General features: G+C 39.4%; 1 protein-coding gene across 9 annotated transcripts in view; it reads left to right on the top strand.

Moving 5' to 3' along the window:
• The first annotated feature begins 9,147 nt into the window (after positions 1 to 9,147).
• The window catches only part of eya1 (EYA transcriptional coactivator and phosphatase 1), a 67,650-nt gene continuing 48,920 nt past the window's right edge, over positions 9,148 to 27,877 (top strand). For 4 of the 9 annotated variants that reach the window (XM_084339933.1, XM_084339942.1, XM_084339938.1 and 1 more), the window contains exons 1-2: positions 9,148 to 9,383; positions 15,461 to 15,521. The gene's annotated coding sequence lies outside the window, so the exon portion shown is untranslated. The remainder of the gene's footprint in view (positions 9,384 to 15,460; positions 15,522 to 27,877) is intronic. The other 5 variants (XM_084339932.1, XM_084339941.1, XM_084339939.1 and 2 more) reach the window with 2 other exon arrangements.

Genomic DNA, 27,877 nt, shown 5'->3' with positions numbered 1-27,877 from the left:
AGATACTGTAGCAGTGGTGACTTTTAAAAGAGGTTGGTCTGTTGTTTCCTGTGTTGCAGGCTCTCCAGTGGCTGTGGTTGATGTGAGCACAGATTGGTAGAGCGATGAAAATTGGGAAATGACAAAAATCACAATAAAGTAAAAACATTTTCAAAGGCTTCTGGTGTAGTTTTGTCTAAAACAGTCCTCCCATTATTTTTGACCGCCTTTTTTTTTATGAATATAGCTTCAAGCTGGTCCAGTCGCTCTGTGTGGTTTCTGAAAAGCACCATCACATGCGAAAAGCCGGGTCTTGTGTTGTTCAAAGTCCTGGGTGACAGCTTAATGTTGCTTCCTAATTTATTCCACCACTCATCCATTGAGTCAGGACCAAAGAGAAAAACAATCTCTGTTAGAGGCAATAGAAGAGGGCATGTTATTGGGGACAGTCCGTTAAGCTGTCCTCACCTTTCCACCTGACCTGCGCTCGCCCGAGATGTTTTCTAGCTGAGGCATCCTTCCTGCCGGGAGAAGGGAGAAGCAGAGGGGTGATTTATGGGCCAACATGTTAAGAGGGAAATGTAAGGGCACCCACAGAGAATTATCGATCCCGGGACTCAGCAGTGAGGAAGAAGCAGTGGAAAGAGGCAGAGGCAGGAGACTGATACAGGGAGGAGGAGAGGGCTGTACTCGTGCTGGTGTTTTACGTCAGCCTTTAGGCCAAAATCCACACATTCACATTAATTGTTTAAATAGTTTGACTTTTTAATGTTTATGCTAGTAACATATCTTTTACGTTTTTTTCGTATATAAAAACTGCTTCGAAAACATCCCAAAAAGTTACAAAGTTCAGTTCAGGAAAAAATATTCACACATGTATCATTTTTGTGCACCTCTGGAGTGTTTGTTTGGCATTTCCTCAGAGCTCTGGTAGCTCTGAGTAACTGGAGGTACTTCCACATGACAGAAAACAGAATGCAGGTCTTTATTTTCAATATTATTTCCATGCAATCAAAGACAATTAAGAAGAGGAAGTAGAAGAAGAAAAAGGAAAAGTAGAACTACTGTAATTTAAAAATGCTTAAACATTCTACAAGGAACTTGATGCCTCTATTTGACCTACATAAGCAAATTGGCTAATTATGAATACGGTAATAGTTCTTAATTATCATCCAGTCCAGCCCTGGATGGACTCTTCCATTAGCTTCTTCCCCTTACAGTAGAGACCCGGCAATGATGAGTGCTCTCCAGCAGACAGAGGAGGAGTGGAGCAGAGGATGGGCTCTAATAGGATAACTCCCCCATTAACCCAGGGGAGCTGCCTTTCAGAGATGCTATCAATCTGAGCACACGTCTCCATCATGCCTGCCACACTGTCGCTGTGCAACTGCAGTACACAAGCTCACAAGAAAGACTGCATCTGTCCAACAACCAATCAGACAATATGTAAGTCGCAGACACACTATGATGGAATAAAATAAGCTTCATTGTTCGTCTTAAGCATTAAAAAAAAAAAAAAAGGCAGTGTAGTAAAGATGGTAATAGGCTAAGACCTTCTGGGTTTACATCATATAATATTCACTCCATGGACTCAAAAACATCTGCACAGAGCCGCTGAGCACTTAAGAAATTGTGCCTCTAACAGGCAAAACGAACACTTGTTTTCTTAAAGTAAACATCATCTCCATGGTGAGCGTATTTAAAAGGTAACTGACAGTGCCCATAAAACTTCATGTGATGCCGTTCGAGCCCCCGATTCAAAATATGATGTAATCAGCTTCCAATTTAGTGTGTTTACTCTTCGCTCGCGTACAGTGCAGCTCTTCTTATGCCAGACGTTTAACTGCTAAAAGGGGGGATATTTTGATTACGGAGAAAGACTGACATTGTTAAAGGGGCACTGTGTAGTTTTGGAGAAGAAATTCAGACTCAGAATTTTTTATATTTGCAATATTATTGAGGTGATAATACAAAGTCAGAAATATTTATTTTTTCATAACTGAATAAACAAGCTGTTCTCAGAGGAAGATAAGGTCAGTAAAACAGTATGAAATAGTGTTTGTTTGTTCATTCAGTCGTGAAAACAAAGAGAGTTTGTTTATTTAGTTTGTTTAGGCATAAAAAAATCAGTCAATGACGATCTTTCTCTTCTGATTAAACATTTTCCCCCCAAAACTACATAATGCACCTTTAAATCTGACTACTATATTAGTATAACATTACAGTTTTAAATGTCAGGTTATGAGGAAAATAATACTTTTATAACATTTTAATTTTTTATTTTCCTGAGGCAGACAGCTTCTTTGCTCCTTCAGCGCAGTACCCACTTTGATTAAATAAGCTCCGCACTCTATTGTTTATTGGAAACGTATTAAGAACGAGTGTCTCCGGACACCTTGAGTGGATAACCATATGCTGTCACAGTAGACCAGACGCGCCTCATATTGAGAGCTCTGTTGACCTGGGAATTGTGTGGGAGGTGGAGAGCGGGGGTGGACGGGGCACCGGGGACTTGTGAGAGTTTCGAGAGGTACAAATCAAGGATTTAACTACTCCAGCTCTCTCTCTCCTGCTCACAATGCATAGACTAGTGTTTACATTTACTGCACAGCAAGAGAAGAAAGTAATCAGAAAAAGTGTAGCGGTGATGAGAAAGAGTGAGACAGAGTGTGAGAGACAGACACATCCAACAGAGACAGAGAGCAAGACAGATATTGCACCAGTGCCATGGGTCTTTATTGGGCCACACATTAAATCAAAGGCAGATGTTCCCATTCCCTTTGACCAAACCACATCAGCTGTTGCTACCCTTGTTTCCTTCAGCCCTCCCCAATTATTTCTCAAAAAGGGACAAACCAAAAACCAACTATCAGTAAACATGCAGTCTCCTCGGATTCCATAAACGTCAAAGCTACGGAGACAACAAGCGAGCCAGCCTCTGTTTGTATAACTGGGAAACCCCTCTTCTGGTCTTGACACACAGCAACAGTGCAGCTAGCACGCTAGTTTTGGGGGGAAGTGTTATTATGGTTTAACATGCCAGCAGTTCTCCCTCATCATGAAACAAACCCGGCCTTGTCAAACAACTGCTGCCTCCTTCGGGAAGCACATTGTCATTTGCGCTATGGAAGTCATGCTTGTGGTCGAGCGTTGTGTACCGCAGTTTGTGAATTAGCAATGCAACCGAACGCAGTACAAATGTTCCTTTGTGATTCGAAGTGAGCTGCAGCAGCGAGGCTCTGGGAGATTTTTACACGTGTGCCCTCGCAGTGATCAAACAAATCTAACTCGGAGATGTGTCACCCTGAACTAAAGCAAGTCTGTGCCGTGTGCAGGCTGAAGCTCTTAGACTAAAGGTGAAGCTTCACAAATCCATTTCTACTTAACCTTTCATGGGAGATACAACTTGTTCCCTTCCATTACTTTGCCTGTATGAAAATGTAACTTTTTTGAGTGTGCTGCATATTTAGCTCTCGCTCGCCCTAATGGTGCCCAATCAGTTCCACCAGGTCCGTTCCAATGGGGTAGGCGGCCTCTACCCTGATTACACTGAATTGTGGGTATTTCCTGCCTCTAAGCCTCGCATATGGATTGAGTAAGGCAGTGGCTGAGGGACTACCGTTTCTCTCCACTACATCTTCATTTTCTTTTTCTCCCTCACTCCTTTTTTTTTTTTTTTTTTAACGGAAAAGCAAAACACTTTTGTTTTTTCTGGCTCCGCTGTCAAAATACTGAGCAGGGCTTTGGCTCGGCGTCCGCTCGAACGTAGCCAAGGAAAATCCCATGAGACAAGTGTGGCTAAATGCAGTTTAATCCACATGATCACTATCCGTCTGCGGACTCAACCACACCTATCGCTGACCTATTGCTACGAGGCAAACACATTTTCTTTCGCTGTGTGTTCCCCACTTTAAGGATAGAGATGTTTTCAATACATTCAGGTCCTGCTGAAGGTATGTGTTATGATGAAGTCAGTTCCACCATATGGGCTGTGGCCTGTTTTTTATGGCAGAGGTTACTTTGTCTTCATTAAAAAACAGCAGGGTGGATGCTTTACAAATCCAATAAGTCTTTTCCCCCTAAAAAGAAAATTATTACATCATCATGAAACACAAGCCCCTGGTAGAAAATGCCATGATAGAACCTGTAAGTGACAATGTGCACATAAATGCTTTAAAAGCAAATATCTGGCTGGCCAATACTATTTTCTTTATATATATAATTTTTTTATAAGGAAGCACTCTTTGCCTGAACATCTACCAGTTATTGTTTTATTATATGAAACCACAGACATGTAAGGAAAACCTGGCAGAAATTATATAAAAGGAAGGAGTGAGATTTAAGAAGTTGGTAGCGAATGGCACATCAGTGAAATCATATTATGTCCAAGAACAGCCAATAAGGTAACTGCTCTCTGGTATTCCTTATGACTTTTTTAACCTTAACATTATTTCCACCAAAAGTGAATTTCCTATTACGAGTCAAAAGGATTCTGCTTTTAAAGGTAACTTATCTCTCTGCAATGGTGAAAAAACTCTATATGATAACTTTGGCAAAGATGCCTGTTTCATTCTTAAAAGTGCGTCTCTTAAAGTGGCACTGTGTAGTTTTGGAGAAGAAATCCAAACTCAGAATTTTATTATTTGCAATAATGATGAGGTAATTATACAAACTCAGAAATATTTATTTTTTCCATGCTTGAATAAACAAGCTCTTCTCAGAGGAAAATAAGGTCCCCTGAACACTGTTTCAAACTAGAAAGGTGGCAGGGTCCGCCACATATAAACAAAGTAAGATAGTATGAAACTTTGTTGTCCTTTAAGGTCAGTTTGTTTATTTAGTTTATTCAGTCATGCGAACAAAGTTTGTTTATTTAGCTTGTCAAGGCATAAAAAATCAGTCAGTGGAGATCTTTCTCTTCTGATTCAAATCTCTTCCCCAAAACTACGTAGTGCCCCTTTAAACCATCATGACTGAGTTAAAGGGGAAGAAGAGGTCTTGCACTCAGTGCCAGTTTTCTTCATGACATATTAAAAAGAATCCACACATACCGAGTAATTGTACAGAGCAGTTTTTGGAGGACTTCACCCCGCTACAAATTTCCCATACTTTATGTTATCCCACTGGACCGGGGCTTCATAAGCCCTTTTTGTGGGAGATTTTGGCATTTGATGCCGGTGCTTGTATGTTTGTATTAAACATTTTTTGGAATGGGCGGCTCATTATTTTGCGCTCCGCTCTCAAACATTGGCCATACTTCCTCTCCAATATAACCGCTGATAGAGGACAGATTGAACCGCATTTTTTCAGGGTTTTACATACCTGCAGGGGTATTTGATTTGGCAACCGGACAGCCGTCACCTCGAGGCCGTACACCACCAGAGCAATGAATCAAAGTATCCTGGTTGTTATTGTATTTGTATATTTAGGCAGATGTATTGCAAGTCAAACATATAAATGATGACAGATGGAAATGTATTACTGGGTTGTATGTGTAGTATTATAGGTAAATATTTTATTATTATTACGCACTTAAGTAAAACTTCAAGGTACTTGTACTTTACTTGAGTATTTTCATTTTCTGCTACGTTATACGTCCACTGCACTACATTTTGAGGCAAATATTTTACTTTTTAGTCCACTACATTTATGTGATAACTTTAGTTACAAGTTACTTTGCAGATTACATACTGCATCAGAGCCAAAGTAGCACACAACAATGTATTCTGTCCACAACCAGATAAAAAAAAATGATACTGATACTGAGTGTTGCTAAATACTTACCTGCTTTAATATTGCAATAAAATCGACGCAGGACCAGAACCTGACCCGAATGAGTTGCGTTCGGGTCGGGTTAAGTCATGTCAGTTGACATGGTGCTTTCAAGTTCTCTCCATAAATTTAAAAATATACTGTATGTATCTACTGTACTGTATATACAATGCCTTTTGACTTCATCTACACTGTACATGTCTGTAGTCAGGATAAACAGGCAAGCTGTGACAATGTTAACTACTGCACAACAAGATAACACAAACTCAGTGCTTCAGCTTCCATTAACTGTGTCGGGCTCGAGTCGGGTTTGGGCGTAAAAAACAGATTGCCTGTCGAGTTTGGGTTGGGCTTCATTGCTATTCTCTCTGGCTTGGTCAATTTTCGGACAGAAAAGCGGCCCGAGCTGAAACTCTAGTCTGGGGTACAAACTTTACAGATTTGTAGGATAAAAGAAATTTCTGTTTTTAGTTTTAATGCATTAAAAAAAAATGTTATTGTCTTAAACTGTGCGTGTTTGTTGCTCAGTAATTCATGTAAACCACATAAAAGCATAGCATAATCTGATTGTGGGAGGGAATCCATATTTCTCTTTATGTGCCCTCAGCTGTTTAAAAAGCATGTTGTTGTCTTGCTCCCTCCTCCGACTCCCACTGCTGTCCTGTGGCTAACAAAAGAGATAGTGTGACACCTACTAAATTACTGGTGTACAGGACGTGATTGATTGACTTGTTGTTGGCCTGCCATGACCACTGGAATGCACCTCATGAAAGGTGCCTCCAACAAACACATGGGCGCATACCTCCTCAGGTTACCTGGGCAGCACACCAGGTATTGTAAAATCTCATTGTGTGATTAAAAAAAAAAAGAGGGATATAAAAAATTTAGATTTGAATTGAAAATTTGCCTCCTCCCTTTTATTTATCAAAGAAAATATGCACTTTTCTCCAGGTGTGGGTTATTTCACTTTGCTTGTAATGTGAGAGGAAGCTAATACAAAACACCTGAGCCCAAAATGAAATGCAGCATATAATGCAATAAAGTGCATTGTCTGATTGGTTCTGGTAATTCTTCATTTAGCCACAATAACCCTCGGTTCAGCCGCCTCAAATCCAGTAAAATCACCCAAAACAGATGTGGCTCTGAGGTTCCAGATAGATCCAAGAAGAATGCGAGGTGCCTGGTCCTCCAATGTGCAGGAGTGTCCTCATGCAGAGAAAGCATCGGTGCATTGTTATATTTTACTGTATGGCATAAATCAAAAATTATAGAGGTGCTGAGAATAAAAAGCATGTGACGTTTTTAGCGTGACAGTTCCGCCGTTCCCGTGTTTAAGTGGCGGTGGGAGCTTTGTGGCGCGAGGCCCGAGATCTCCTCCTGTTAAGCACACATCCTGTAGGCTTTGTCCCCTGGCAGTGACCTGATCCAGCAGGAGGAAGCAACCAATCAGGAAGATATTAGATCAGCTCCGGGAAAAATTAATAAAATTCTCTCAAGTCTGCCTCACCTACTGTACTGAACCGTGAGATTCATACACAAGTCATAGCACGAGTCGAGGCGTGCACTTTATATGCTTTCATCAGGGCGACTCCATTAAACTCCCCTTCCCCCCCCCCCCCCCAGCATCACTCCAGGTTCAAATGATCTATGGGCATCATGATACGCTTGTGGAAGGTGTTGTGTTCCTCACTGCCGATGTCCAGACAAGGGTGGTCTGTGCAACCGGATCCTTTGACATCACAGAGAACATGAAAACATGAAACATAGTTATTGATCACCGAGTCTGCGCTAATCAAATAGCACCCTGGTTTGTTTGAAGTTAAAAATGGTTACAGTGGGTGTTTACCGTTGCACTTCAGGACCCTCCAGCCGCGCCCCTCTTAAACATACACAGACAGAAGTGTTATTTGTATTGTTAAATTTACATTAAGTCCATTTTAATTGCATCAAGCCACTAAACAGATCTTACAATAATGGGCCTGACAGAGAAAATTGCAATCATCTGTGAGGAGCCTGCGGCGGTGTAATGGACAAACCTGATTAATTTAATCTTGTTGCACTCCATTATGGCTGCACTTTATCATTTCAACAGATGGAGCACCAAGAAATTAAAAAATGCTCTCAAGGATATGTGGCACTTTCCATCCACTCGAATCCCTTTATCTGAAGGTGTGTGGGCTGCCGTTCTGAAATGAAGGCCTCGACTGGAACCTTCGGATGAGTGCATTTTCCAACCCAAATGAGATTACGTGAAGAGTCAATTGATGCAACAAATCATCAGAATTGTCTCGTGATGTATTGCTGAAGGCTGTTAAGGGCTGTCCATCCAATAATCTTGTCCAATGAGTTGATATTATCAAAGGAGCAGAATGACTATCGCATGACTATATGGAGGCGATTCACACGCACACATTCATTCAACTGTCAAGGAAGCTATTTTACAATGCAGGATGTAGTTACATTTTCCTGATATATCCTGCTGTGTGCTCCAGAGTGTGCTGTGAGTGTATTGGTTCATTCAAAGAGAGCAACACTCAAACAACTCTTGTATACAGAACTCTGTATAAGAATAAGCAAAAACTTTATTGTTATTTTTATACTACAAGTGTTGCTGGAGCTTCGACCTCTTTAAACATTTTCCCTTCTCCATACTCTTTGGAAGTAGATGAAGTTGTAAAATATCCATATTTGAATGGTGCATTTACATTTACATTTACAATAATCAAAGCAGTTGTTCCCAACCTTTTTTTGCACGTGACTCATGATGTGTTGTCTCACCAAAGGTTACTGTACACTACATCTTGTGAGCATGGTCAACTGAAGAGTCATTTTCTTCCTTGCAGATTGTTTAATTTGAATAATTTTGCCATATTTCTCAAGAAAGAAGCAAAACTTAGACAATGGTCAGAGCAATAAGTGTACTTTTGTGTCACTGATTATACATAATATTTGTATAGATACCTGCTGGTCTAAATACTCCAAAAGCAGCTCTCCTTCACACTGACAATCTTTCAACAATCAGGGGACCTATGGGTGGCGCTCTGGTTCATATCCAGAGGGAGGGGGAGAGATAAGAGTTTACTGTATAGAAGAAGCATAATAGGATTGACCACAGCATACTGGCACCCTCAAACACTTGTAAGTGGAATTGTAGTGGTGATAATTCATGTGACTAATAAAGCTGTATTTTATTTTGAAAAATTTCTAGAACAAATCAAACTAAACTAAACTTTTCTGTAACAATATCATCAAATTATATGACATTGAAAGGTAAAAACTAAACTGTGCGTGTGTGTGTGCGTGTGTGAAGTTTTCCTCGCGCCTGCTACATTTGATAGCAGTATGCAGCGCGCGCGCGCGCGCACAGAAGCTTGCGGCTCTATCTTGTCAACTGACTGTAACCTTCCGACTCCGCCGCCAGACAAACTTTAATGCAGCTTTAATGTGGGATATTGATGAACACCACATGTTAATGTCTCTGCCCCTCACGTCTCTGTGTTGTGACGGACACATTTTCCTGTCAGGGGGAGAAGAAGAAGAAGCAGAAGAAGAAGAAGAAGAAGAAGACGTTAAAATTCAAAGTTATGGACAGGAGGACTTGTTGCATCTGCTGACAGCGGGGGTACAGTAAGGTAGGCACGACGCTGCTCGCCTTTTGTCTACTTTTTTGTGACTTCAATGTGAAGCCGTGTCCTCGTATTAATTGTTACCTGTTTGTTTGCCCTGTGTGGTGAATTGACAGCGTGCTGTTGAGACATTTCCAGTGTGGGCGGAGACAGCAGCAGTTACTCAGACAGCTAGCTTGAGCTGAAGTGTTAGCTGTAGCAGATGGATCAGTCCGCACTGAGGCATTAAAGCTGATAATTAAAGGGGCACTGTGTAGTTTTGGAGAAGACATTCACACTCAGAATTTTAATATTTACGATATCAACAACCCAGAAGTATTTATTTTTTCCATAACTGAATAAACAAGCTGTTCACAGAGGAAAATAAGGTCCCCAGAACACTGTTTGAAGCTACAAAGGTGGCAGGGTGTTTATTCAGTTTATTGAGTCATGACAATGAAGAGAGTTTGTTTATTTGATTTGTTTAGGCATACAAAAGACTCAGTCAATGAACACCTTTCTCTTCTGATTAAAATTTCATCCCCCATGACGACTTAACTGCAACTCATTTTACTTCATTACTACTTTATCTAGTTTATCTAGCCTGTTTCAAGTATTACCAGTGTTGAGTAAAAGTAAAGATATCATGTTAAAATATCACTTTGGTAAAAGGGAAAGTCACTTGTACAACAAGTGCTTGAGTAAAAGTATCTGATATTAAGTATGAAAAGAAACTTTCTGTCAGTAAATGTACTTAAGTATCAAAAGTACAAGTAAATACATATAGTTACATTTATGTACCATATACTACAGGTCAGATCTGATTTTCAGCATTTTTTTGAATATCTTAAAAAATAATAATAATAAAAAATAGATTTAAATATAATGAATGTATTTAAAGAAATTGCTCTTTGGCTCTTTGTGGCATGTAATCTCTAAAGTAACTAGTGACTAAAGCTATCTAATAAATGTACTGGAGTAAAAAATACAATACTGTGTGTGGAAGTTTAAAGTAGCAGAGAATGGAAATACTCAACTAAAGCACGAGTACCTCAAAATTGTACTTAAGTACAGTACTTGGGTAATTCCATTGCTGAGTATTACTGTGACAGTTTACTGCTGTGTATAGGTGCATCACGTAATTCACATCAGTTTCATGAAGTTATCAACACTGTTTTAGAATAATAAGTAGCTGTTCTTTATTATACAGTAGCCCTATGAGTGCACTCCCGTTGTGCAGTATTTGATCAAGAGTGGTCTTAGATTTTCCCTCAATAGCCTATGTTGTAATGATAACTTCCTCTCCCAGAAATAGGGCGATGCAGGTAGCACAAGTTGCATGCAGAACATTTATCAAAATATCATTTGCCTTAAGTTAACAGCAGTTGTACCTAGGCTTCACTCTCATTCATTCTGCCCCAGACGGCAGTCATTTTTCTGTCTAATTATTTCCTTTTTTGCTCTGCACCACACTTGACAGTGATGGATAACAGGTTAAAAATGGACATTTTCTCCTCATCTAGTGTATGTTGGATTGACTCAAACTCGCATGGTGTTCTTCCCTCAGACCAAAGGACCTTGGAAGATTGTGTTCCCCTCTGCTTTTCCCATTCCAGTATGATACAGTTTGTCTTCATTTTCTTCTGACTCTGGCTCATTTTCATGATATATGGCTGAAGCACATCACGAAGACAGAAGTGTAGGCTATGTCAAAGTTATGCCATCATGATTACAGTGTAGGTTGCAGAAGCAGTACTCAGTAAGCATCAGCAGATCGACTGTGTAAAGATGGTGGTTCCCTGATTGGATGTTTTTCTTCATCTCACAGAGCAAAGTTGTCAAATTTCAGTAGCCCTTCAGCGTTTAAGTGTCAGTTCAAGAAGCTGCTGTATTTATGCACCTGGTTAAATGTTATGATGAGTTTTGGCTCACTTCTGACTAGAGGCCATCCATGGGTCCATGGTTGCACAAACGATGTGGTGATTTAATTACAATGGTAGAAAAGTGGAACAGTGTACATGGACGATGTTTGTTTTGTGTCTGTCTCATCTGGTCTCCATCTTTTTAATGTCATCTCAAACATGACTCATGTGTCAGGTTTACATACTCTGAAAGTTGGTAATTAGACTGTTTTTCATAATTCAAAGGCAGAATTTTGTGTTCATTATATTTTAGGCGTGATACTCAATATACAGTATATCTTGCTATTTTTGAATTTCCTCAAAAGCACTTCATAAATTAAAATTTAAGTAGATAAGATGACATCACTTTGCAAGGCAACCATTATAACCAGGGAAAGACAACACTTATGCCATGTCACGATATGACATTATCTACAGACTATTTTTTGATTAATCATTTGTTTTATATAATGTCAGAAAATAGTGAAAAACACCATCACAGTTTTCTAAATAGCAAACTTCACATTGCTTCTTTTAACCAAGTGTAGACCTACCATAACATCACCGTTGTTTTGTGGACCACCGTTTTGAAGCCCTGAGTTTAGCGTTATAGTTGACACCATCTTGTCCAAAGTGACTGGGAGGATGTCAAGATTGGATCTGACTGAGAATCCGAGGACACGCCGTGGAAGCGACTTGTCAGTCACAAGGCATGAAGCATACCCTGCTTTATTGTCCATTTTACCCTAAACAGGACCATAATTTACAAAATGATCATCATGCTGTTTTGAAGGTGACTTGAAACTAGCCATTGAGTCCATGAACTCTTTAGGAAACTATTTACTTAGGCAAGAGAATAAAGGGAGAAGTAGGGTCATTTTCTCATAAGCTTACATACAATTTGACTAATTTTTGCAACCAGTGGAGTAGTCCCCTGCTGGCCATTAGAAAGAATGCAAGTTTGAAGCACTTCCTCATAGGCTACACTTTTCCATATTTTATGCAGTCAGTGGTTTTAACTGACCAGCACTCAAAGATATGTAGTTTAAAATCACAAAGACAAAGAAAAGCAGCGAATCCTCACATTTGAAAGGCTGCAATAAGGGAATGTTAATATTTTTCCTTGACAAATGAAAAAACAATTCATTGCTTATCAATTGCAGCCTTTCAATTTTTGATCAGCTAACTCAATAAGTAACTAATCCTTTTGTGCTATATTACTAATACATCAATACTCCTCTCATATTGTGATTTAATCATCATCTGACATGGCGTGGTTTCACTTTCCTGCCCTTGGGTCGCCGTGCAGAAATATCATCCATTTTATGAAAGATGGGGAACATCGTCAAACTCCACACAGCACAATAAATGACACATCCTTTGTGACTTATGGTCATTAGATTTTAAAGCTTTTTCTCTTCTTAGGGTGATCTCACATCCTCTGAATGATATATTTTATGGACATCTTTATTGACATTGTGGAATATCTTGTTTTGTTTTGACCCAGTTTTCTTTTTGCAGCATTTTGCGTTTTCAGCCACTGACCTGAGATGGAACAGCTGTGACCTAAAGACTCAAAGTCTGAATCCGCCCCGTTTTTTCAAGTGTGGTAGCACAGCAGGAACACTGCAATGTATCATGTCCGCAGCAATGAACAGAACAATTTTCATTCACACATGTACCAGATTCCCTACTGTACCGTACATGTGCTTCACGTTTTCTTTAAGACTTGACTTCAGAGGAAAGTTCTCCAGTCTGTTCTCCTTACTTTTGAAGTTACATGCTCCTCCAATTACTGGGGCCATGCAGTCTCCCCTATGGTGTCCTTGGACAGCTCTTTGAGTGCCTGAAAATGTTGCGGACCATTAATTCTGGATTGTCTTCATCTGTTTGCATAATTTTCCCTCCGTAACCGTTTTCCTCCCCCATTTTCACAGTCTGTGCACTCTGATTTATTTTTTTCTCTTTAAATATTTGAGTCTTCAAGAGATTTCAATTTTATATCATTTCTTCAATACCACTGACAGTTGTTAAACTTTTACATCGGCCTGTTTTATGGTATATAGCCTGTCAGCTGTGTACTGTACACAGCCGGTGTGTTTTACAGCCTGTGTGCTGGTGTTGCCTATTGAAACTCTTCACCTGCCAACATATAGATTTACAGATTTATTCAACAATATTTTTTATCCTCTTATTAAAAATTCCCAAAATACATAAAATCATACACCCAGCAGAGCAGTCAATAAACAGAAAATCAGTTTTATATTTTAAAAAATGAGTGTTTTCTTTAACGTTATGCATTTTCCAGGTTTTTCAGTTAGACTAATTTGCTGTCAGGCAGGAGGTTGTTTTTGCAACTCAGGCAGACTCCAGAAATTAATTTATCCAAATAACCAAGTCCTCCTGGGCCATGGAGGTTGGGACACTGAAATGGCCCTGGTAGGCAAAGCCTGCCTTTTGAAGTCTGGAATGTTTTGGCTGACTTAGAGCAGGCGACTGGAGTGGAGGGATCATTTTCACTGACCCATGGGATTTTTAACCATTTTCATATACTGAGAACAAAACAAAGTGAGGAAAAATGCCTGAGCTGATTTGCATCGACTTTGCTATCAAAAAGTGAGGGGGAAAAATGAAGTGAAAGTGATTTAGGGGATCTTTTTTCAGGAAATATTAGGACAAAGGGTGTTAGGATATCACGCATGCGAAAGCCTATTCTTAAGAGTTTCCATTTATTCACCATTAGGCTTGGCTCTTTGGCCTATCTTAAAAAAAAATCGGCCATTTAATAGAAATGTATTAATGCTCTCTGAGTGCTAATTAGATGGTCATTTGGACTGCAGGCAAAGTAAATACAAGCCCCATCCTAATAATACAAACACTTTGATTGTACAGTTCATTGTTTAAAAGCCCTCATTAGGTGCATGCACTGTTAGTGTATAATTTGTTATATCCAGTATAATAAAAACCACCACGGTAGTTACATTAATAAAATCAATTCCCTATTTATATATCGGATCCTCTTAAAGACTTTAATTACAACAAGTAAATGCTGCGCCTTTATTAAACAAGCCCAAGGAAAGGGAAGTGCAGGAAACCAGGCGGTCTTGAGTAACGGGCCACTTGAGTTTCCAGCGTAATAAATAATTCACAGGTCCTGTGTGATGAGCTGCTGAGGACAGAAATCCCTAATGACAGCTTTTTATAACCTATGACTCAGCTGGCCATTATGCTTCTGACATCCCTACACAGACCACATTCCCTCTGCATGCTCAGTGCTCACACTTCTCTCGCCCCGCACTGCTTCGCCCACCACACTGACAAAAAGGAGTTGTGTTACAGAGTACCATATACACTTAATGAAAGAAATGGAATGGAAAACATGTTAAAATTAAATTATTGCATGCTAAATATGCTCTTTTCATACAGCACTTCTATGCTAAAAGGTAGTTTCTTAAAATCTGTATATGCTAACGTGTAAAATGTGCTTTATGTTTTAATTTCATTCTGTTGTACAATTTATTTATTTTTAAACGGGTGAATCTTGTTTTGTAACCTATAAATAAATTGTTAGCTGACAATGACCCTTTTTACTCAATCTGCATATTAAACTACTCTCTTTATTAGGGCTGCAAATAAGAATTATTTTCATCATAGATTAATCTTCCTTTTATTTTCATGATAAATCATTTAATCTATAAAATGTAAAAAAAAAAAAAAAGATAAAAAAAACTGAAAAATGCTCATCACAATTTCACAGAGACCAAAGTGATGTCTTCAAATGTTCTTCTTATGTCCAACGAACAATCCACAACCCAAAGACTCTTCATTTACTATCAAAGAAAAGCAGCAAATCCTTACATTTAAGAGGCTGGCACAAAAAAAAAAAGGTTCGACATTTTTGCTTGAGAAATGACTGAAACGTTTAATCGATTATCAAAATAGATGGCGATTCATTTTCATTTGTTTGACTTAATGATTAATTGACTAATAGTTGCAGCTTTTCTCTTTATACTTCTTCGATCTCTCCTTCTTCTTCTTCCCTCTGAAGTAATTTGTCAAGTGTGAATAATACTGCAAATGTGAAAATTGCAGTTAAAACATTGATTTTGGTTGGAAGCATGTGAAAGGTTCCCTCTCAAAATGTGTGTTATAAAAGTTAAGCTGCTGCTATTAATTTCTCTCCATTGTCATTTCCTGCCTTAGGTCCATGCAGGAGGGATTGGGCTCACCTTAGCGCCGCTTACTGCTGCTGTGCATGTGTGAGGTAAGAGGACTGAATAATTGAGTTTCTCCAGTCTGCTTCAGGCCTGTGACTGATCAAGTGTTACAGTGTTTGATTGGCATAATGGCACCATACCCCCCCAGGTAAGGTCAGTCCGAGCAACATCTGGGCCTATTATGCATTATGCAACTCCCTAGTATGAAAGCAAGGCCTCATATGGTATTGGTTGATATCATTATTGTTATCATTTCCAAACCCCCAGCTCTCACTAAGAATAGGTGGTTAATTTTAGATGCAAAATAAGATCCAATTACTCAGGCCTCTGCTTGTGGTTGTCCCCAGAGTTAGTGCAGGGAAATAAATCTGGTGGCCTTGATTAAGTACCTGACAATAGAGTTAGCACAGCACTAGTGGTTTATAGTAATACGGCGGACATGGACAATTAGGCCCACCAAGTAATTTACAGTACTGCTTGCAGGTGGTGACCTGGTATGAGCTTGGGACCACCTCAGAAACAAATTAGATCGTATGGGCAAGCAGAGCAGCAGCTCTGTAGGACTTCCAAATAAAGCAAAGCAATCAAAGATTATAAAAAGCTCGACGCGTATTTCAAATTTGTTATGATTTTGTTCCTGTGAAAGGAATAACATATGGCACCGGGTTTTTCATCCGTAATTTTCTGCAGGGTGAATGATCACTTTTGTACGTTGTTGATCTTTTTACGTCAGCGCGGACCGCTCTCCTCTCACTGCTACCTATTAATTATGAAATACTGTAGGTCTTGCCCATTTGGTTTTTACTACTTCTTCCTGCTGAACTCGGTGTGAAAGGCTGCTGTTCTTAAATAGGTGTATAAAAGTAAGTGTGGGGAAAGTTCCCCCCAGCACCCACTCGCTCTAGCATTATGTCATCAGAGTCAAAAAGGCACGGCTGAAGAAAAATAGCTTGTTTCACACATGATAGACACCTTAACACATGGAGCAAATGGAGCGGGGTATGTGGCTACTTCACTCTGCTATAGCAGCACCGGCCATCATACACAGAAATTCATACAGTAGGTGTATTATAACCTTTGAATGGAGAGTTCAGTCTCTTATCCTTTTGAAAAATGTGTTGCTAAGTTACCCTCCTTTTGTATAGTATTTTATCCTCTTTACTTCATTTGGTGTATCAGATAATACATTCATCACTGTACTGTACTGTCTCTAACAACGAAGAAAAACAGTGCCCTCTTCTGCCTGCCTTCCTGTCTCTGTCTTGTCGCCCCCAGATTGAAACATTACTTCAGGTTTTGTTGTAGTTTACAGTGTGGGGACTGGCACTGTGCGTCTGTGGCTTATCGGCCTCTTGTACAGGTCAGCCACCGGGCTGAGTGGCAGGACCCCTGGAATAACTCTGACCGCCTTGATCCCCACTGTCAGCACACAGGCCTTAGAGTGAGCTGATTTCATCAAGGCCACCACAGTATGGTGGTTGACCTGCTCCCCATGACAGACCACTGCAAGACTGTTTAATTTAACAGGAATGAGTCCTGTGCAGTAGATGCAGTGTTTTCCTGTGGAGCTATGATAGCTCTGGGTCAGACAAATTAATGTAACAATTAAAGTAGTTTTAAATTGAAAAATGTAAAACGTTTTCATCACAAATAAGCCGTTAGTTTAATACTATTAGTCCTATCTTTTAAACACCACCGCACTGCTGCACGGCCGTGGAGGCAGCTCCGTCTATTTTTATGCATGTCATTCATTCATGACAAACGCCCTGCAAATAGGGAGAAAAGCTAATTGGCATGAACTCCAGTGATGTAAGCAGCACCACACCACTAACAGCTGTGTGTGGTCCACCAATGCTTGCGCAGCTATTTTAGAGCTCCAGTCCAAAAGAAATACACTGTATACTCGTGTGTGTGCTACACCTGCAATGCAACTTGAAGACAGACAGTGTACACAGCAGAACACTTTGTTTTCCCTTGATAGAGAAAGGATTAGCTATTATTTATGTAGCCTTCTGTCAAAACTAATACATGAGCAATTATTAATTTATAGCCTGTCTTTCCTGAGATGATTGCATTTTCTATTTTTGATAGATCGTGTAATTTAGAACAATTATCACATGTCATTCCTGTGAGCAGTTTCTTTGTGTAAGACAAGAGAGAAAATGCCTGAATAAGCTCCTAATTTCGAGCGCTATTTCCACTCACCCAGTAAGGAAATGTTCCCAGGGTTATTTCCACACATGCAATGTGTGAACGCCTTGCAGGACTACTGCTACAATATTTAGCATTTCTGCTACTGATGTTTAATCTCTCATTAGCCTTTAGGTGACATGAAACAGCATCAGCCTCAATCTTGCGTTTGCCAATCAGCGGCAGGTTGAGTGACAGGCACAGAACAGCACATCCCTTATGTAAACCCTTCCTCTACCACACCACGAAATTAGAGTGGCTGTTGCTACACGCTGCCGCCGCCGCCACCGCCACCGCCTGCTTCTACACAAATGAGAAAGTAAGCACTCCGGTTCAGAAGTTCACATTTTGGATGCGTGCCGGAACTACTTAAGGCCAGTGACGCTTTTTCAGAGGAACAGGTGGTCAGAGTGACATAATTCTGGCTCACTGTTAAGATCCTTAGAAATTAGGCTCCGCTGCTCTGCCAGAAGGGTTATTACTCTGTCAATATGTATAAGGGCCAGTTCATCTGACTTGTTCCTAATGTAAACTGATAAAAAAAAGCAAAGACAAAATTAAGATGCTGACATGAATACTTCTTTACACCTGCTTATATATTTCTACAAACAAATCAAATGCATATGCACCTATCTTTGACATGTCTCAAGGCTTGGCTGAGAAAGCTATTTATTCTCATACACTGTTAACTACTGGCACGTATGCGTTCGAGTGGAATGCCATTCAGAATGCAGAAAATATATTTAGTTCTCGCCAACAGACAGCAAAAGGCACCAGTGGGTCTAGCCCCTGTGTGAGAACAGTTATTTCTGTCACAGTATGGACTTTCAATTACTGTAATCTGCTGCTCGACTCCTTCAAGAACATCATTAACTATTTAGACACATCAAATCTGACACCTACTGTACATATCATAAATGGACACAGCTTTATTTTTGACATAACCGATTTTTTTCCTGCATTTTTTTTTATCCAGAAAGTGTTAAACAAGGATGTTTGGTAATATATTACTATAACTTTTAACTGCAGCTTATACTGTACAAGGAAGCAAGGTAACAGGAAATATAATGTAAAATATCTGCTTGCCTTTGGTTTGATAAAAAGTCGTTGCATCTAAGAGTTAATAAATGTGCCATAACTGTTTGACACACTCAAGTTATTATGAGTTTCTATAAGCCCGTTAATAGGTAGGTGCTTATGGACAGTGGAAATACCCCACAGCTGCAGTCTGGCTGTTGCTCCATATGTGATCCTCTTGTCAGACCCTCAGAAAACACTCAAACTTCACGACCACGCAGACTTAGTCTCAGTTTCAGCCAGACGTACATGTGTCCAACAAATATTGTAAATCTACAGATGTTCTGCTTTTACTCACAATTGAATTTACACAGTATAAAACATCGCTGACAGTCCATTAGTGCTCGCCATACTGCATGGAGCAGACAATACATTTCTGCAAGCTATCTTTATTGTTATTGACATTTAGACATTTAGGGTCATTAAACATTCTGCATGGTTTTATTTTGGGAAACCCTGTGAGGTCTGTGCTTATATTTAGTGGAGGTTTTACCTAAAGCTGGGCAAATCTCATGCCAAAGCCACCCGATTCAGCTGGGATGAACTGAGAACAATGCCCAGATAAGTGAATTACCTACCTGGTAGGAACACACAAGGACTGTGTCCTGAAGCTATGGGCAACTGGCAGGCCCTGTGTTTGTATTAGGAAACAGACGAGCAGCTCCTGCAAACACGACTTATCCTGTTTAATTGGTGCGTAATTCCTGCAAAGTTGTCATACATGTCTGTTTTTCTTGACCTATGCAAACAATAGAGAGTAATGTGAGTGGTCATTGAGTGGTTAAGTGGAGGCTTCTCTAGAGGGGCAAATAATTGGTGGCAGGAATTGTGTAAACACTTTTGAACCTTTCTGAACAAGTTGTATTGTTTATCTTGGGTCAATCTGAATGAGTTACACTGACACACAGTAAATTATGTGTTTTTGTCTACTGAATTATACTGTATAATGCCAAATTTCTGACCAATGAAATTGTAATATCGTACCTAAACAACTTATTGCAAGCCAGACAACTAATTTGGTTGTCAACTTAGGCAGTGCTTAACTTAAGGCTTTAAGAACAAAATAGAATGAACTCTAACCAAACAAGTGGCTTTTAACTTGGAGGTTGAACAAGGCCATCATAATCTTTTAGGGATGCACCAAAAATAGACAACAACAAAAACCATCAGAATCTGTATCGGCTATCAGCCAAATTGTAATTTTAATCATAGTTAGCGGCCCAGAATTTAACACTCAGTGCATCCTATCATTTTTTCTTAATCCAAAGACTGACGTTAGGACAACCTGATTAGTTATTATGTATTTTATGATTAGATTTGGCATGAAGTTTATTGTGATTAAGAAAATAGTTGTACAAATGAAATGCAAATGATTCAGACACAGAAAACAAAAAGTTTACTCACTGTGTCGTGTTAAACTCTTAAATTGACTTAAATAATCTTCAAATAAATAATATCTATAAAAAAATATAAACACTTATTGGTCAAAATGACCACCATAATGCGTCAGACTTCCATTCATTTAATTAACTGTATTGAATAACATTCAGTGAGACACTATAGTGGTGTCTGTGGAGCTGCATTCATGAACTGATCCACTGAAGATATTGTAAGTGAGACTGCTATTTTTAGAGAAATGGCTTGAGTATGTTGAGCACAGTTGGATTCAAATTCAGTACAAATATGGATTAAAACAATGACATTTTACACACAGTATTTGTTTCTCATAGTTATCTTTGCCCTCAGCTTTGGAACAAAATCCAGACCTGGTTTGACTAAAATAATGAGAAATAGATTTCTTAGTCGTATGTCTGATCTGCTGCCATGAGTGAACAATACCTTTACCTCCTCTCAGTATTCAAACTTTTTAAATGTCCTGGAGGAGTTCTTGGTCGAGTCCCAAACCTACTGAGATCTCTAATGAAGGCTTTACCTTCCAGGCAAGCATATTTCTCCAAATGACAGTAATTTACATATGATGTATTTAGAGAAGAAGAGGGCAGGCTAATTCTATTTAGAGATTTTCCTTTGTTTTAGGAGTCATTAGCAGCTAGCTCAAATCTAATTTTTACAATTTCATCAGGCCATCTTGGAAAGCCTCTGTGAGCTCATCAGAGAGGAGCATTTATTGCTAAGTGTTCTCTATTGCATTAGCACACAATAAAGCGGCCAGGGACTGCTACAGACGTTTATGTGGAATCCAGTTAACACTCCGCCAATTCGTTTTTTATTGGGACACAATCAATTTTTATTCATTTTAAAGCCAGAATGCTTTCTTTCATTGTGTGCCTACCCCAGCTTATTATGCCCTAAACTAATTACTCAGTTGTTTTCACAAAATGCTAATGTTTATGTTAAAGATTTCCTCTTTGAAATGCAGGCCTGACGTGCATATACATAATGTGAGATTTTCTGTCACATATGTTCTTCATTATGACACACTTCCCACAATGTTTTTTAAGCCTGACAATTGCATTCATTTAATTTTTAGAAGTCTGGCAATAAAAATAAGGTCTGAGTAATGCACATAGTGCGCCACAGTGATATTATTTATTTTTATCTATTTAAATAATTCTCTTCAGCTATTTAAATGGGAATATTTTTGGGCTCATTCACTCCTCTGACATTGAATTGAATATCTTTGGATTGTGGACAGAATAAGACATTTGAGGACATTTTCTTGGGCTTTGGCAAACACTGATTGACATATTTTTACCATTTTCGGACATTTTACAGGCCGAACAACTAAACGATTTATCAACAAAAGAATCAACAGATTAACCAAGAGTAAAAACCGTAAAAAAGAAAAGTCAATTTAGGTCCTAAAGTAATTGTGTGCCGCAAAATGAGCCTGATTTTGTGTTATGAACCAAGCTATTTGATAGCTAATACTGGATTGACCACAGACTGATGGGATCTCTTTAATTCAAAGATAAATAAAATTCATCAGTGTTATTTGACCGAAAGAGAGCTTCAGTTTCTCTATAAAGAAGGAGGTAGAAAGGTAAAGGAGAGATAATCATGATGCAGCTTTTAAGAGTTTTTACAACATAACGATAATGTACATTTTATTGTAATGCTTGTATGAGTAGGTGAAAACTTGATCCATGTGTAAGCAGCTCAAGGCATCTCAATGTGAGCTAGATGTGTGCATCCTCACTGCTTTGTGATAATTAGAGTGCTTAAGTGCTCCTGAGGACGAGACAAACACGGATACCCTCTTCCTCTTCGGCCCCTCCTATCATTCACCAAGAAGGCCTTTAATGGCTCCCATTTGACTCTGATATCATTTATTGTTTCGTATCACATGTACACCTTGTACCCTTCACTATCTGCACTGGAGCAAGTTTGACCTGAACTGTGATCTAGGCAACAGATGTCGAGTCTTACTCTTTTCCCTTCATCCTCCCACCTCCAGTCCTCCGCTGATTTCCCATCAGTCAAATGCACAGGCATCCTCTATTTGGTATTGCATTTCAATATGCACAAACTAAGAATATTCATGGCTGCATCCTCAAATGACAGTCAGTGACATTGCTCTGTGTACAGTAAGTGTGTGTGTGTGTGTGTGTGTGTGTGTGTGTGTGTGTGAGTGTGTGCAGATAATTTTCGATTCCAGTTTTGGGATTTGTCCTGCAGTGGGCTCTGGAATGCTTTCAACACATTGATGAGATGACAAGTTATCATTGATCTGTCCTTACTTAGTGGGATCCATTAAATAATGTATGGGCTCCTGTGCATTACCAATGCACTATCCTGTCCTCGACCCATTAGAGGAGTAGGGCACGGGGCCCTAGCGGCTCCAGGCCCTCAGAGGTCCTTGGGCTTTCATTTAATTAAATTATCCTATAATGAAAACTCCCATAATGAGATTAATTTTAATTATTTATCAGTGGCCGATTTGAGGGAGAGGCTGCATTAATAATGCATGAAAGGGCTAAACATTTTTCAATTCATCACCTTTTCCTTTTGTTAAAGGTGCAATTTATTAAGTGCTCCGCAGCTGCTAGAGGTGATGGTGGTGGAGATATGGACAACCAGGCCCAGAGGTCAGGAGGAAGGGCTGCTGCATTATGCATACCTTGATGTGTTTACATAAATTCATTCATGCTTTAGTTTTCTTAGACCATTTTTTTTAGATTCTCAGATTTTTCTTAACGATTAATCTGCTGATTATTTTCAGTCTTAAAGTAATAATTGAGTCAAATGTCCCACAGTGACATCTTGAAATTGCTTTTTTTGTCTGACTCTTCATTTATTATCATAAATGGCAAAGAAAGGCTGCAAATCTTTACCTTTTAAGGAGCTGGATTCAGCAAATGTTTGACAGTTTTGCTTGGAAAAAAGACAGAAACACTTAATCGATAATCAAAATAGTTGGCATTAATTTTCTTTTGATCAACTTATCATTGCAGCTCTAGAAGTTGTGAAGAAGACAGCAGTTTTCCTCAAATCTGCAATAATGTTCTCCTCAGTTTCTTAAAGTTTGATGGATTTTATATTAATACCTAAAGGCAGAGAAGTAATCAAAATTAGGGCTGTAATTCTCTGCTGATGTTTGTGTACCTCCATCAGGTTGGCATGTTGATTCCCCTTGTGTGAGCACATTAGAAGACTTTGGTGGCTGGCCAACAGAATAAGGGAGATTGTCGACTGTCACACAGTGTGAAACTGTAATTAGCTGGCATGGAAGTGTGCTTATTTGAGTTCCCGGGCAAGAGAGGTAGCAGTACAGTTGAGATCTGTAAGCTGATACGTTGCTGAAAACAATTACCTTTTGTGATTTAAATGAGCACATTTCACATCTTCGTAACTTTTGTATCAACTGACAGAAACATATAGGCAGGCAGAGCGGCAGAAGTGGCCCAGGGCAGGAGACAAGAATGTCATTGGGACGGTGAGCCGAGTGCATTTATCAGGCCTTCATCAATAGTCGATTAATAATTCAGGCAGAGTCTGGGGCTTCTTTAGGGCAGGGTTTCAGCTAGCTTGTAATTTTGTAAATTGCATAGTCATCATGCAATGGATGAGCCCGGCTGCTCTTAGAGTCACAGCTGTGAATGTAGGTTGGCCTATGGGATTTAGTAACATGTACTGGAAGAGTTTAAACCAGATGTGGTAGAGTTGTAGTCAGGTATCCACAACAAATGCAGTGTGGAAACAAAGGCTTCCAGAGAGGCCTGGAGAGAAACAATAAAAGACAGTTGGATTCACCTTGCAACCTTACAAACAACACACAGAGCAAGAGATAAACGTTTTATATTGCCATGTTTTTTGTTGTTTCTACAACATCATAATTAATCATTGCAGCTGACCGAAAAGTGGCACACATGGAATGAGTTGTTGAGGTTGAATGGTTCAAACAAAGGACTTTCACTGAGGAGACCAAGTTTGTGTCCTGTAGAGAACTTTTAAATTGTTGACGTATTATCTTTAGAGTTTGTTGACTTAGTTTTAGTTGACTTGTTATTTTTAATTCGCCTTTTGGTTATATTTAGGCACCAAAAATACTTTGTTTGGTTAGGAAAAGATGGTTTAGGTTGAAAAAGACCCTTTCACAATGTTAACCAAGTTATAAAGGATAACCTCTCCCATGTGCATATTTTTCTGGTCTCTTTTGCGAGTCACAAAGCTATAAGATTTCAAAAATGTCATGGGTCAGTTGCAGTGATGGTCCTGGAGCTACAATAATAATGTCATAGGAACAACACCAAAATGGCAATATCAAATCTTGCAGAGATGAACATAAATGGCTGTTATATAACATGCAGAAAGGCACCACATTTCGAGCTCGGGGCATATTCATAGTCAGAGCAAATTCACTGTTTACCATTTTACCGTGGCTACAGAACAAACAGTATTACCCTAGTCAAAATGGAAATCAATATTCAGATGTTGACTTTTTGTTAAACCACCAGTCCCGTCCTTCCAGCAGATACTTCCAGTGGCTTACATAAAACCAAACAGGCACTTCTGTCCATTGTGACTTGTTCAAGGTGCTTTGGCCCAGGTGCAGCGTTAGCAGAACAGTGAATGAGCAAACCCCTCAATTACCCCGAGCTAGCTCTCTGATAACTCCCATTCAACAAAATGAGCCCTCTAATTGCCCTGACCAGTATTACCTGTTCTGCGTCCAAAAGGGCACTATTCTTCCACATTGTTTCCTAGGCAACTGGAAGTTTTTGTGACCTAAAAAAAGTTGCTGCTCCTGTAACTGATCCGAGGCTAGGCGGTTGTTTGTTTCCATGGCAGGCTGCTGTGCTATTTATAGTTCTATCTAGCTGGTACTAGTCAGCACAGAAGGCATTACCAAAAAATTGTATTCATCCATTTGGAAGAGGGAAATTCTGTTTTAATATACTGAAAGTCAGCTGGAGAGTCGACTGGATGTTTTGAGAACAAAAAACACCTGGAGTCTCAGCGATTGAGTCACAAAGTCAAGGCATCACACTCTTCTCCCCTCTTTTCCCACTGTCTGCTTTTCCCCCCTCAATGCAGAAGCGGATCCTTGTAACCAAACGTAATGTTTATTTTGGAGTCAGAGGCATTGCCCCGGATGACCGGAATTTCTTTGTTGTGGTTTCGTTTGTGTTTTTAGCAAAGACGCGCAGAGCTGCTGGTATTGATGATTCATACGTTCATCATCAGAGGTCCTTAGCAGTTCACCACGTCTCCCCTCACAGTGTGCGTCTTAGCAAAAGGTTAATCAGGGAGCCCTCCCTATTTAAGTGATAATTTATCTCTGATTCACGGGGTCGAAAAGGTATATTAATTACCAAAGGTGTCACACACAGAGTTCAAGAAGAGATCTCCCTTCAGGCATTCGGCAGCTGCAGCAAACTTAACTCTAATTTCAAAATCTGTCTCAAACTTCACTTCACATATATAATGTATTGTGATATCACTACCTCCATTTTCTCTGTTTCACAGTTGCCTTTACATACTGTACAAGTTGCTTCAGTTGTTTCATATCCTTTACAAGGTTCAGTTCAAGGCCTGTACAGTTAATACATTAAAATACATCTAAAAATGTAAACACTATTGCCAGTAAGTAGACAGTAAGAAACTTTGTAGTCCGCAGAGAAGATTTAAAGAGGCTACACAGTGATGGAATGAGATGGACTTTTAAAAGAGGTGAGATATCAATAGGAATCCATTTAGTTTATGGACAAGATACATTAACTTAACTAACAATCAATCATTCCACTCTTTAAAGCTTTTTAATGCACGTAAATCTAACCTGTCAATACATTTTACAGCGTCATGCTCACTCTTAAGCCCATTGTTGTGGTTATTCACCTACCATCGTCCGTTTGTTACTTCCCCCTTGAAATGCACCTTACTGAACAGTCTTCCTCATGATCATTGGTAAATTCCAGTAATGCTGCTTTGCAACTGATGCAAATCTACAGTCTGACAGGATGAAAACTTTACGGGAAAAACTTCCAGCATGTGACTAATTCGTTCAAAGAACACAGTCAGACGACATAATTGTTCTTGCACTTAGCCTCTGTTCTCTAATGGAGATAAACTGACTTTTCTGTGTTCTTCCTGGAGGAGGTCATGTGATGTTATTGTCTCTCACATTGTGCTTTTGTTGTTTTTTTACTGCATAAAGGAACACTCAAGTAAAATGGTTCATGCATTAGCCTGTTACTACAAAACTACTGTGTTATCTGTGGTTTAAATCCTTGCACTGAAACATAGCAATTTTGCACACCAATACGTGTAGAAAAACTGTCAAATTTGAGACTGTTTCCTCAAATCAGGTGTGAGCACTTCTAGCGAGATGAGATACAACACATTTTCACACAGTACAAAGGGAGAGTGTGTTGTAAGGAGTGCATTGCAAATTCCGTTTCCTCATAGAGGAAGTCACCTTTTAGTGGGGCCACTGCTAGGTCTTTGAAAGGGGAACAAAAATATAAAAAGTTGGCATATCATTTAGTCCAGTTGGTATTATTGATATCTTCCACAATTATATGTTAAAATATCTGCATTAGGAAGCTGCAAAGTCGGAGGTCTCAAGAAAGTGGATTAGCATTAAAGTTAGACTGGATTGGACAGAGAGGATTAATGTTTACTTTTAGTTAGGGCAGATTTTTTTTTAGTCAACTAATTTTTGTTTGTTCAAGCCTTTAGTCGTACATTTATGATATAAATTTCATTATATAAATATATATTTTTGGGGGCAGGGATGAAGCAAGACGCCTGTTAACAACAATGCTAATGGTAAAAGTGGTTATGATTCTATTGTGTCAAACTGCTAGTAAGGAGACCAAATATTTTGTGTCATATCACACAAGCCTTGTTCAAAATGCTGGAATGAGTTATTTCAAAATTCACAAAAACAAATACTCTTAGACTTATCAAGATGATCGATGATGTATACTTACAAATTAAATTAAATCTGTCTTCTTCGTCACTGGAGTGAAAGTCCTAGCCACTGTTAATCACAGCTGTAACAGATAATGTCATTAAATTGGCCTTTGTTGGTCTCGCAGGCTTTATTTGGTCCTTCTCCGGTCCGTCCATGATCACTGGGGGGCTGCTGAGTCCTGTTCCATTGCCCACTAACCCTGGCTCTGGTTCTGGTGGTCATTCCTTTAAACCTCCTCTTCCAGATGCTCCAAAGCTCCTGTGCTAACTGTGTAAACACCAACACTGCTCCAGTTAGCTGCACGACTAACTGGGCTAACTAGCAGCTACAGTTAGCAGCAGTCATTGACGTCTGTGTTACAAGAGAAAAGATTTGTGTTGCAACATCCCACTGATACTTTTGTCAGTAACAACAAGGCAATGGTTTAACGGTTTAATCGGCTATTTAGGGGCAGCTATATCTGTTATTTCCTCCTGGTTTCTAACAGACCTAGTGCTCTCCTCTCATGAATAATGCAGTATTTGTTTTTTCATCTGTAAAGTAACTTGGACAGCGCTTCCTGTTCCCTGGATATTGATAGTGTAGCAGTAGTACTCTAGTTAAAACAATAAATGAAAGGCTGTCTCCCTTAGTCATGATGACGACAGCAACAAGTACCAGACACATGCACAGAAGTCACCAGGAGGTACTTTGAGGGAAGGTATTAGCATATACATCAGCGCTCTTCTCCCATAGTCTTAAACTGCAATCACCCCA

This window comes from Pagrus pagrus (genome assembly GCF_965226575.1).
Source record: "Pagrus pagrus genome assembly, chromosome: 20".
Lineage (NCBI taxonomy): Eukaryota > Metazoa > Chordata > Actinopteri > Spariformes > Sparidae > Pagrus > Pagrus pagrus.
This window is presented reverse-complemented; position numbering and strand designations above follow the sequence as displayed.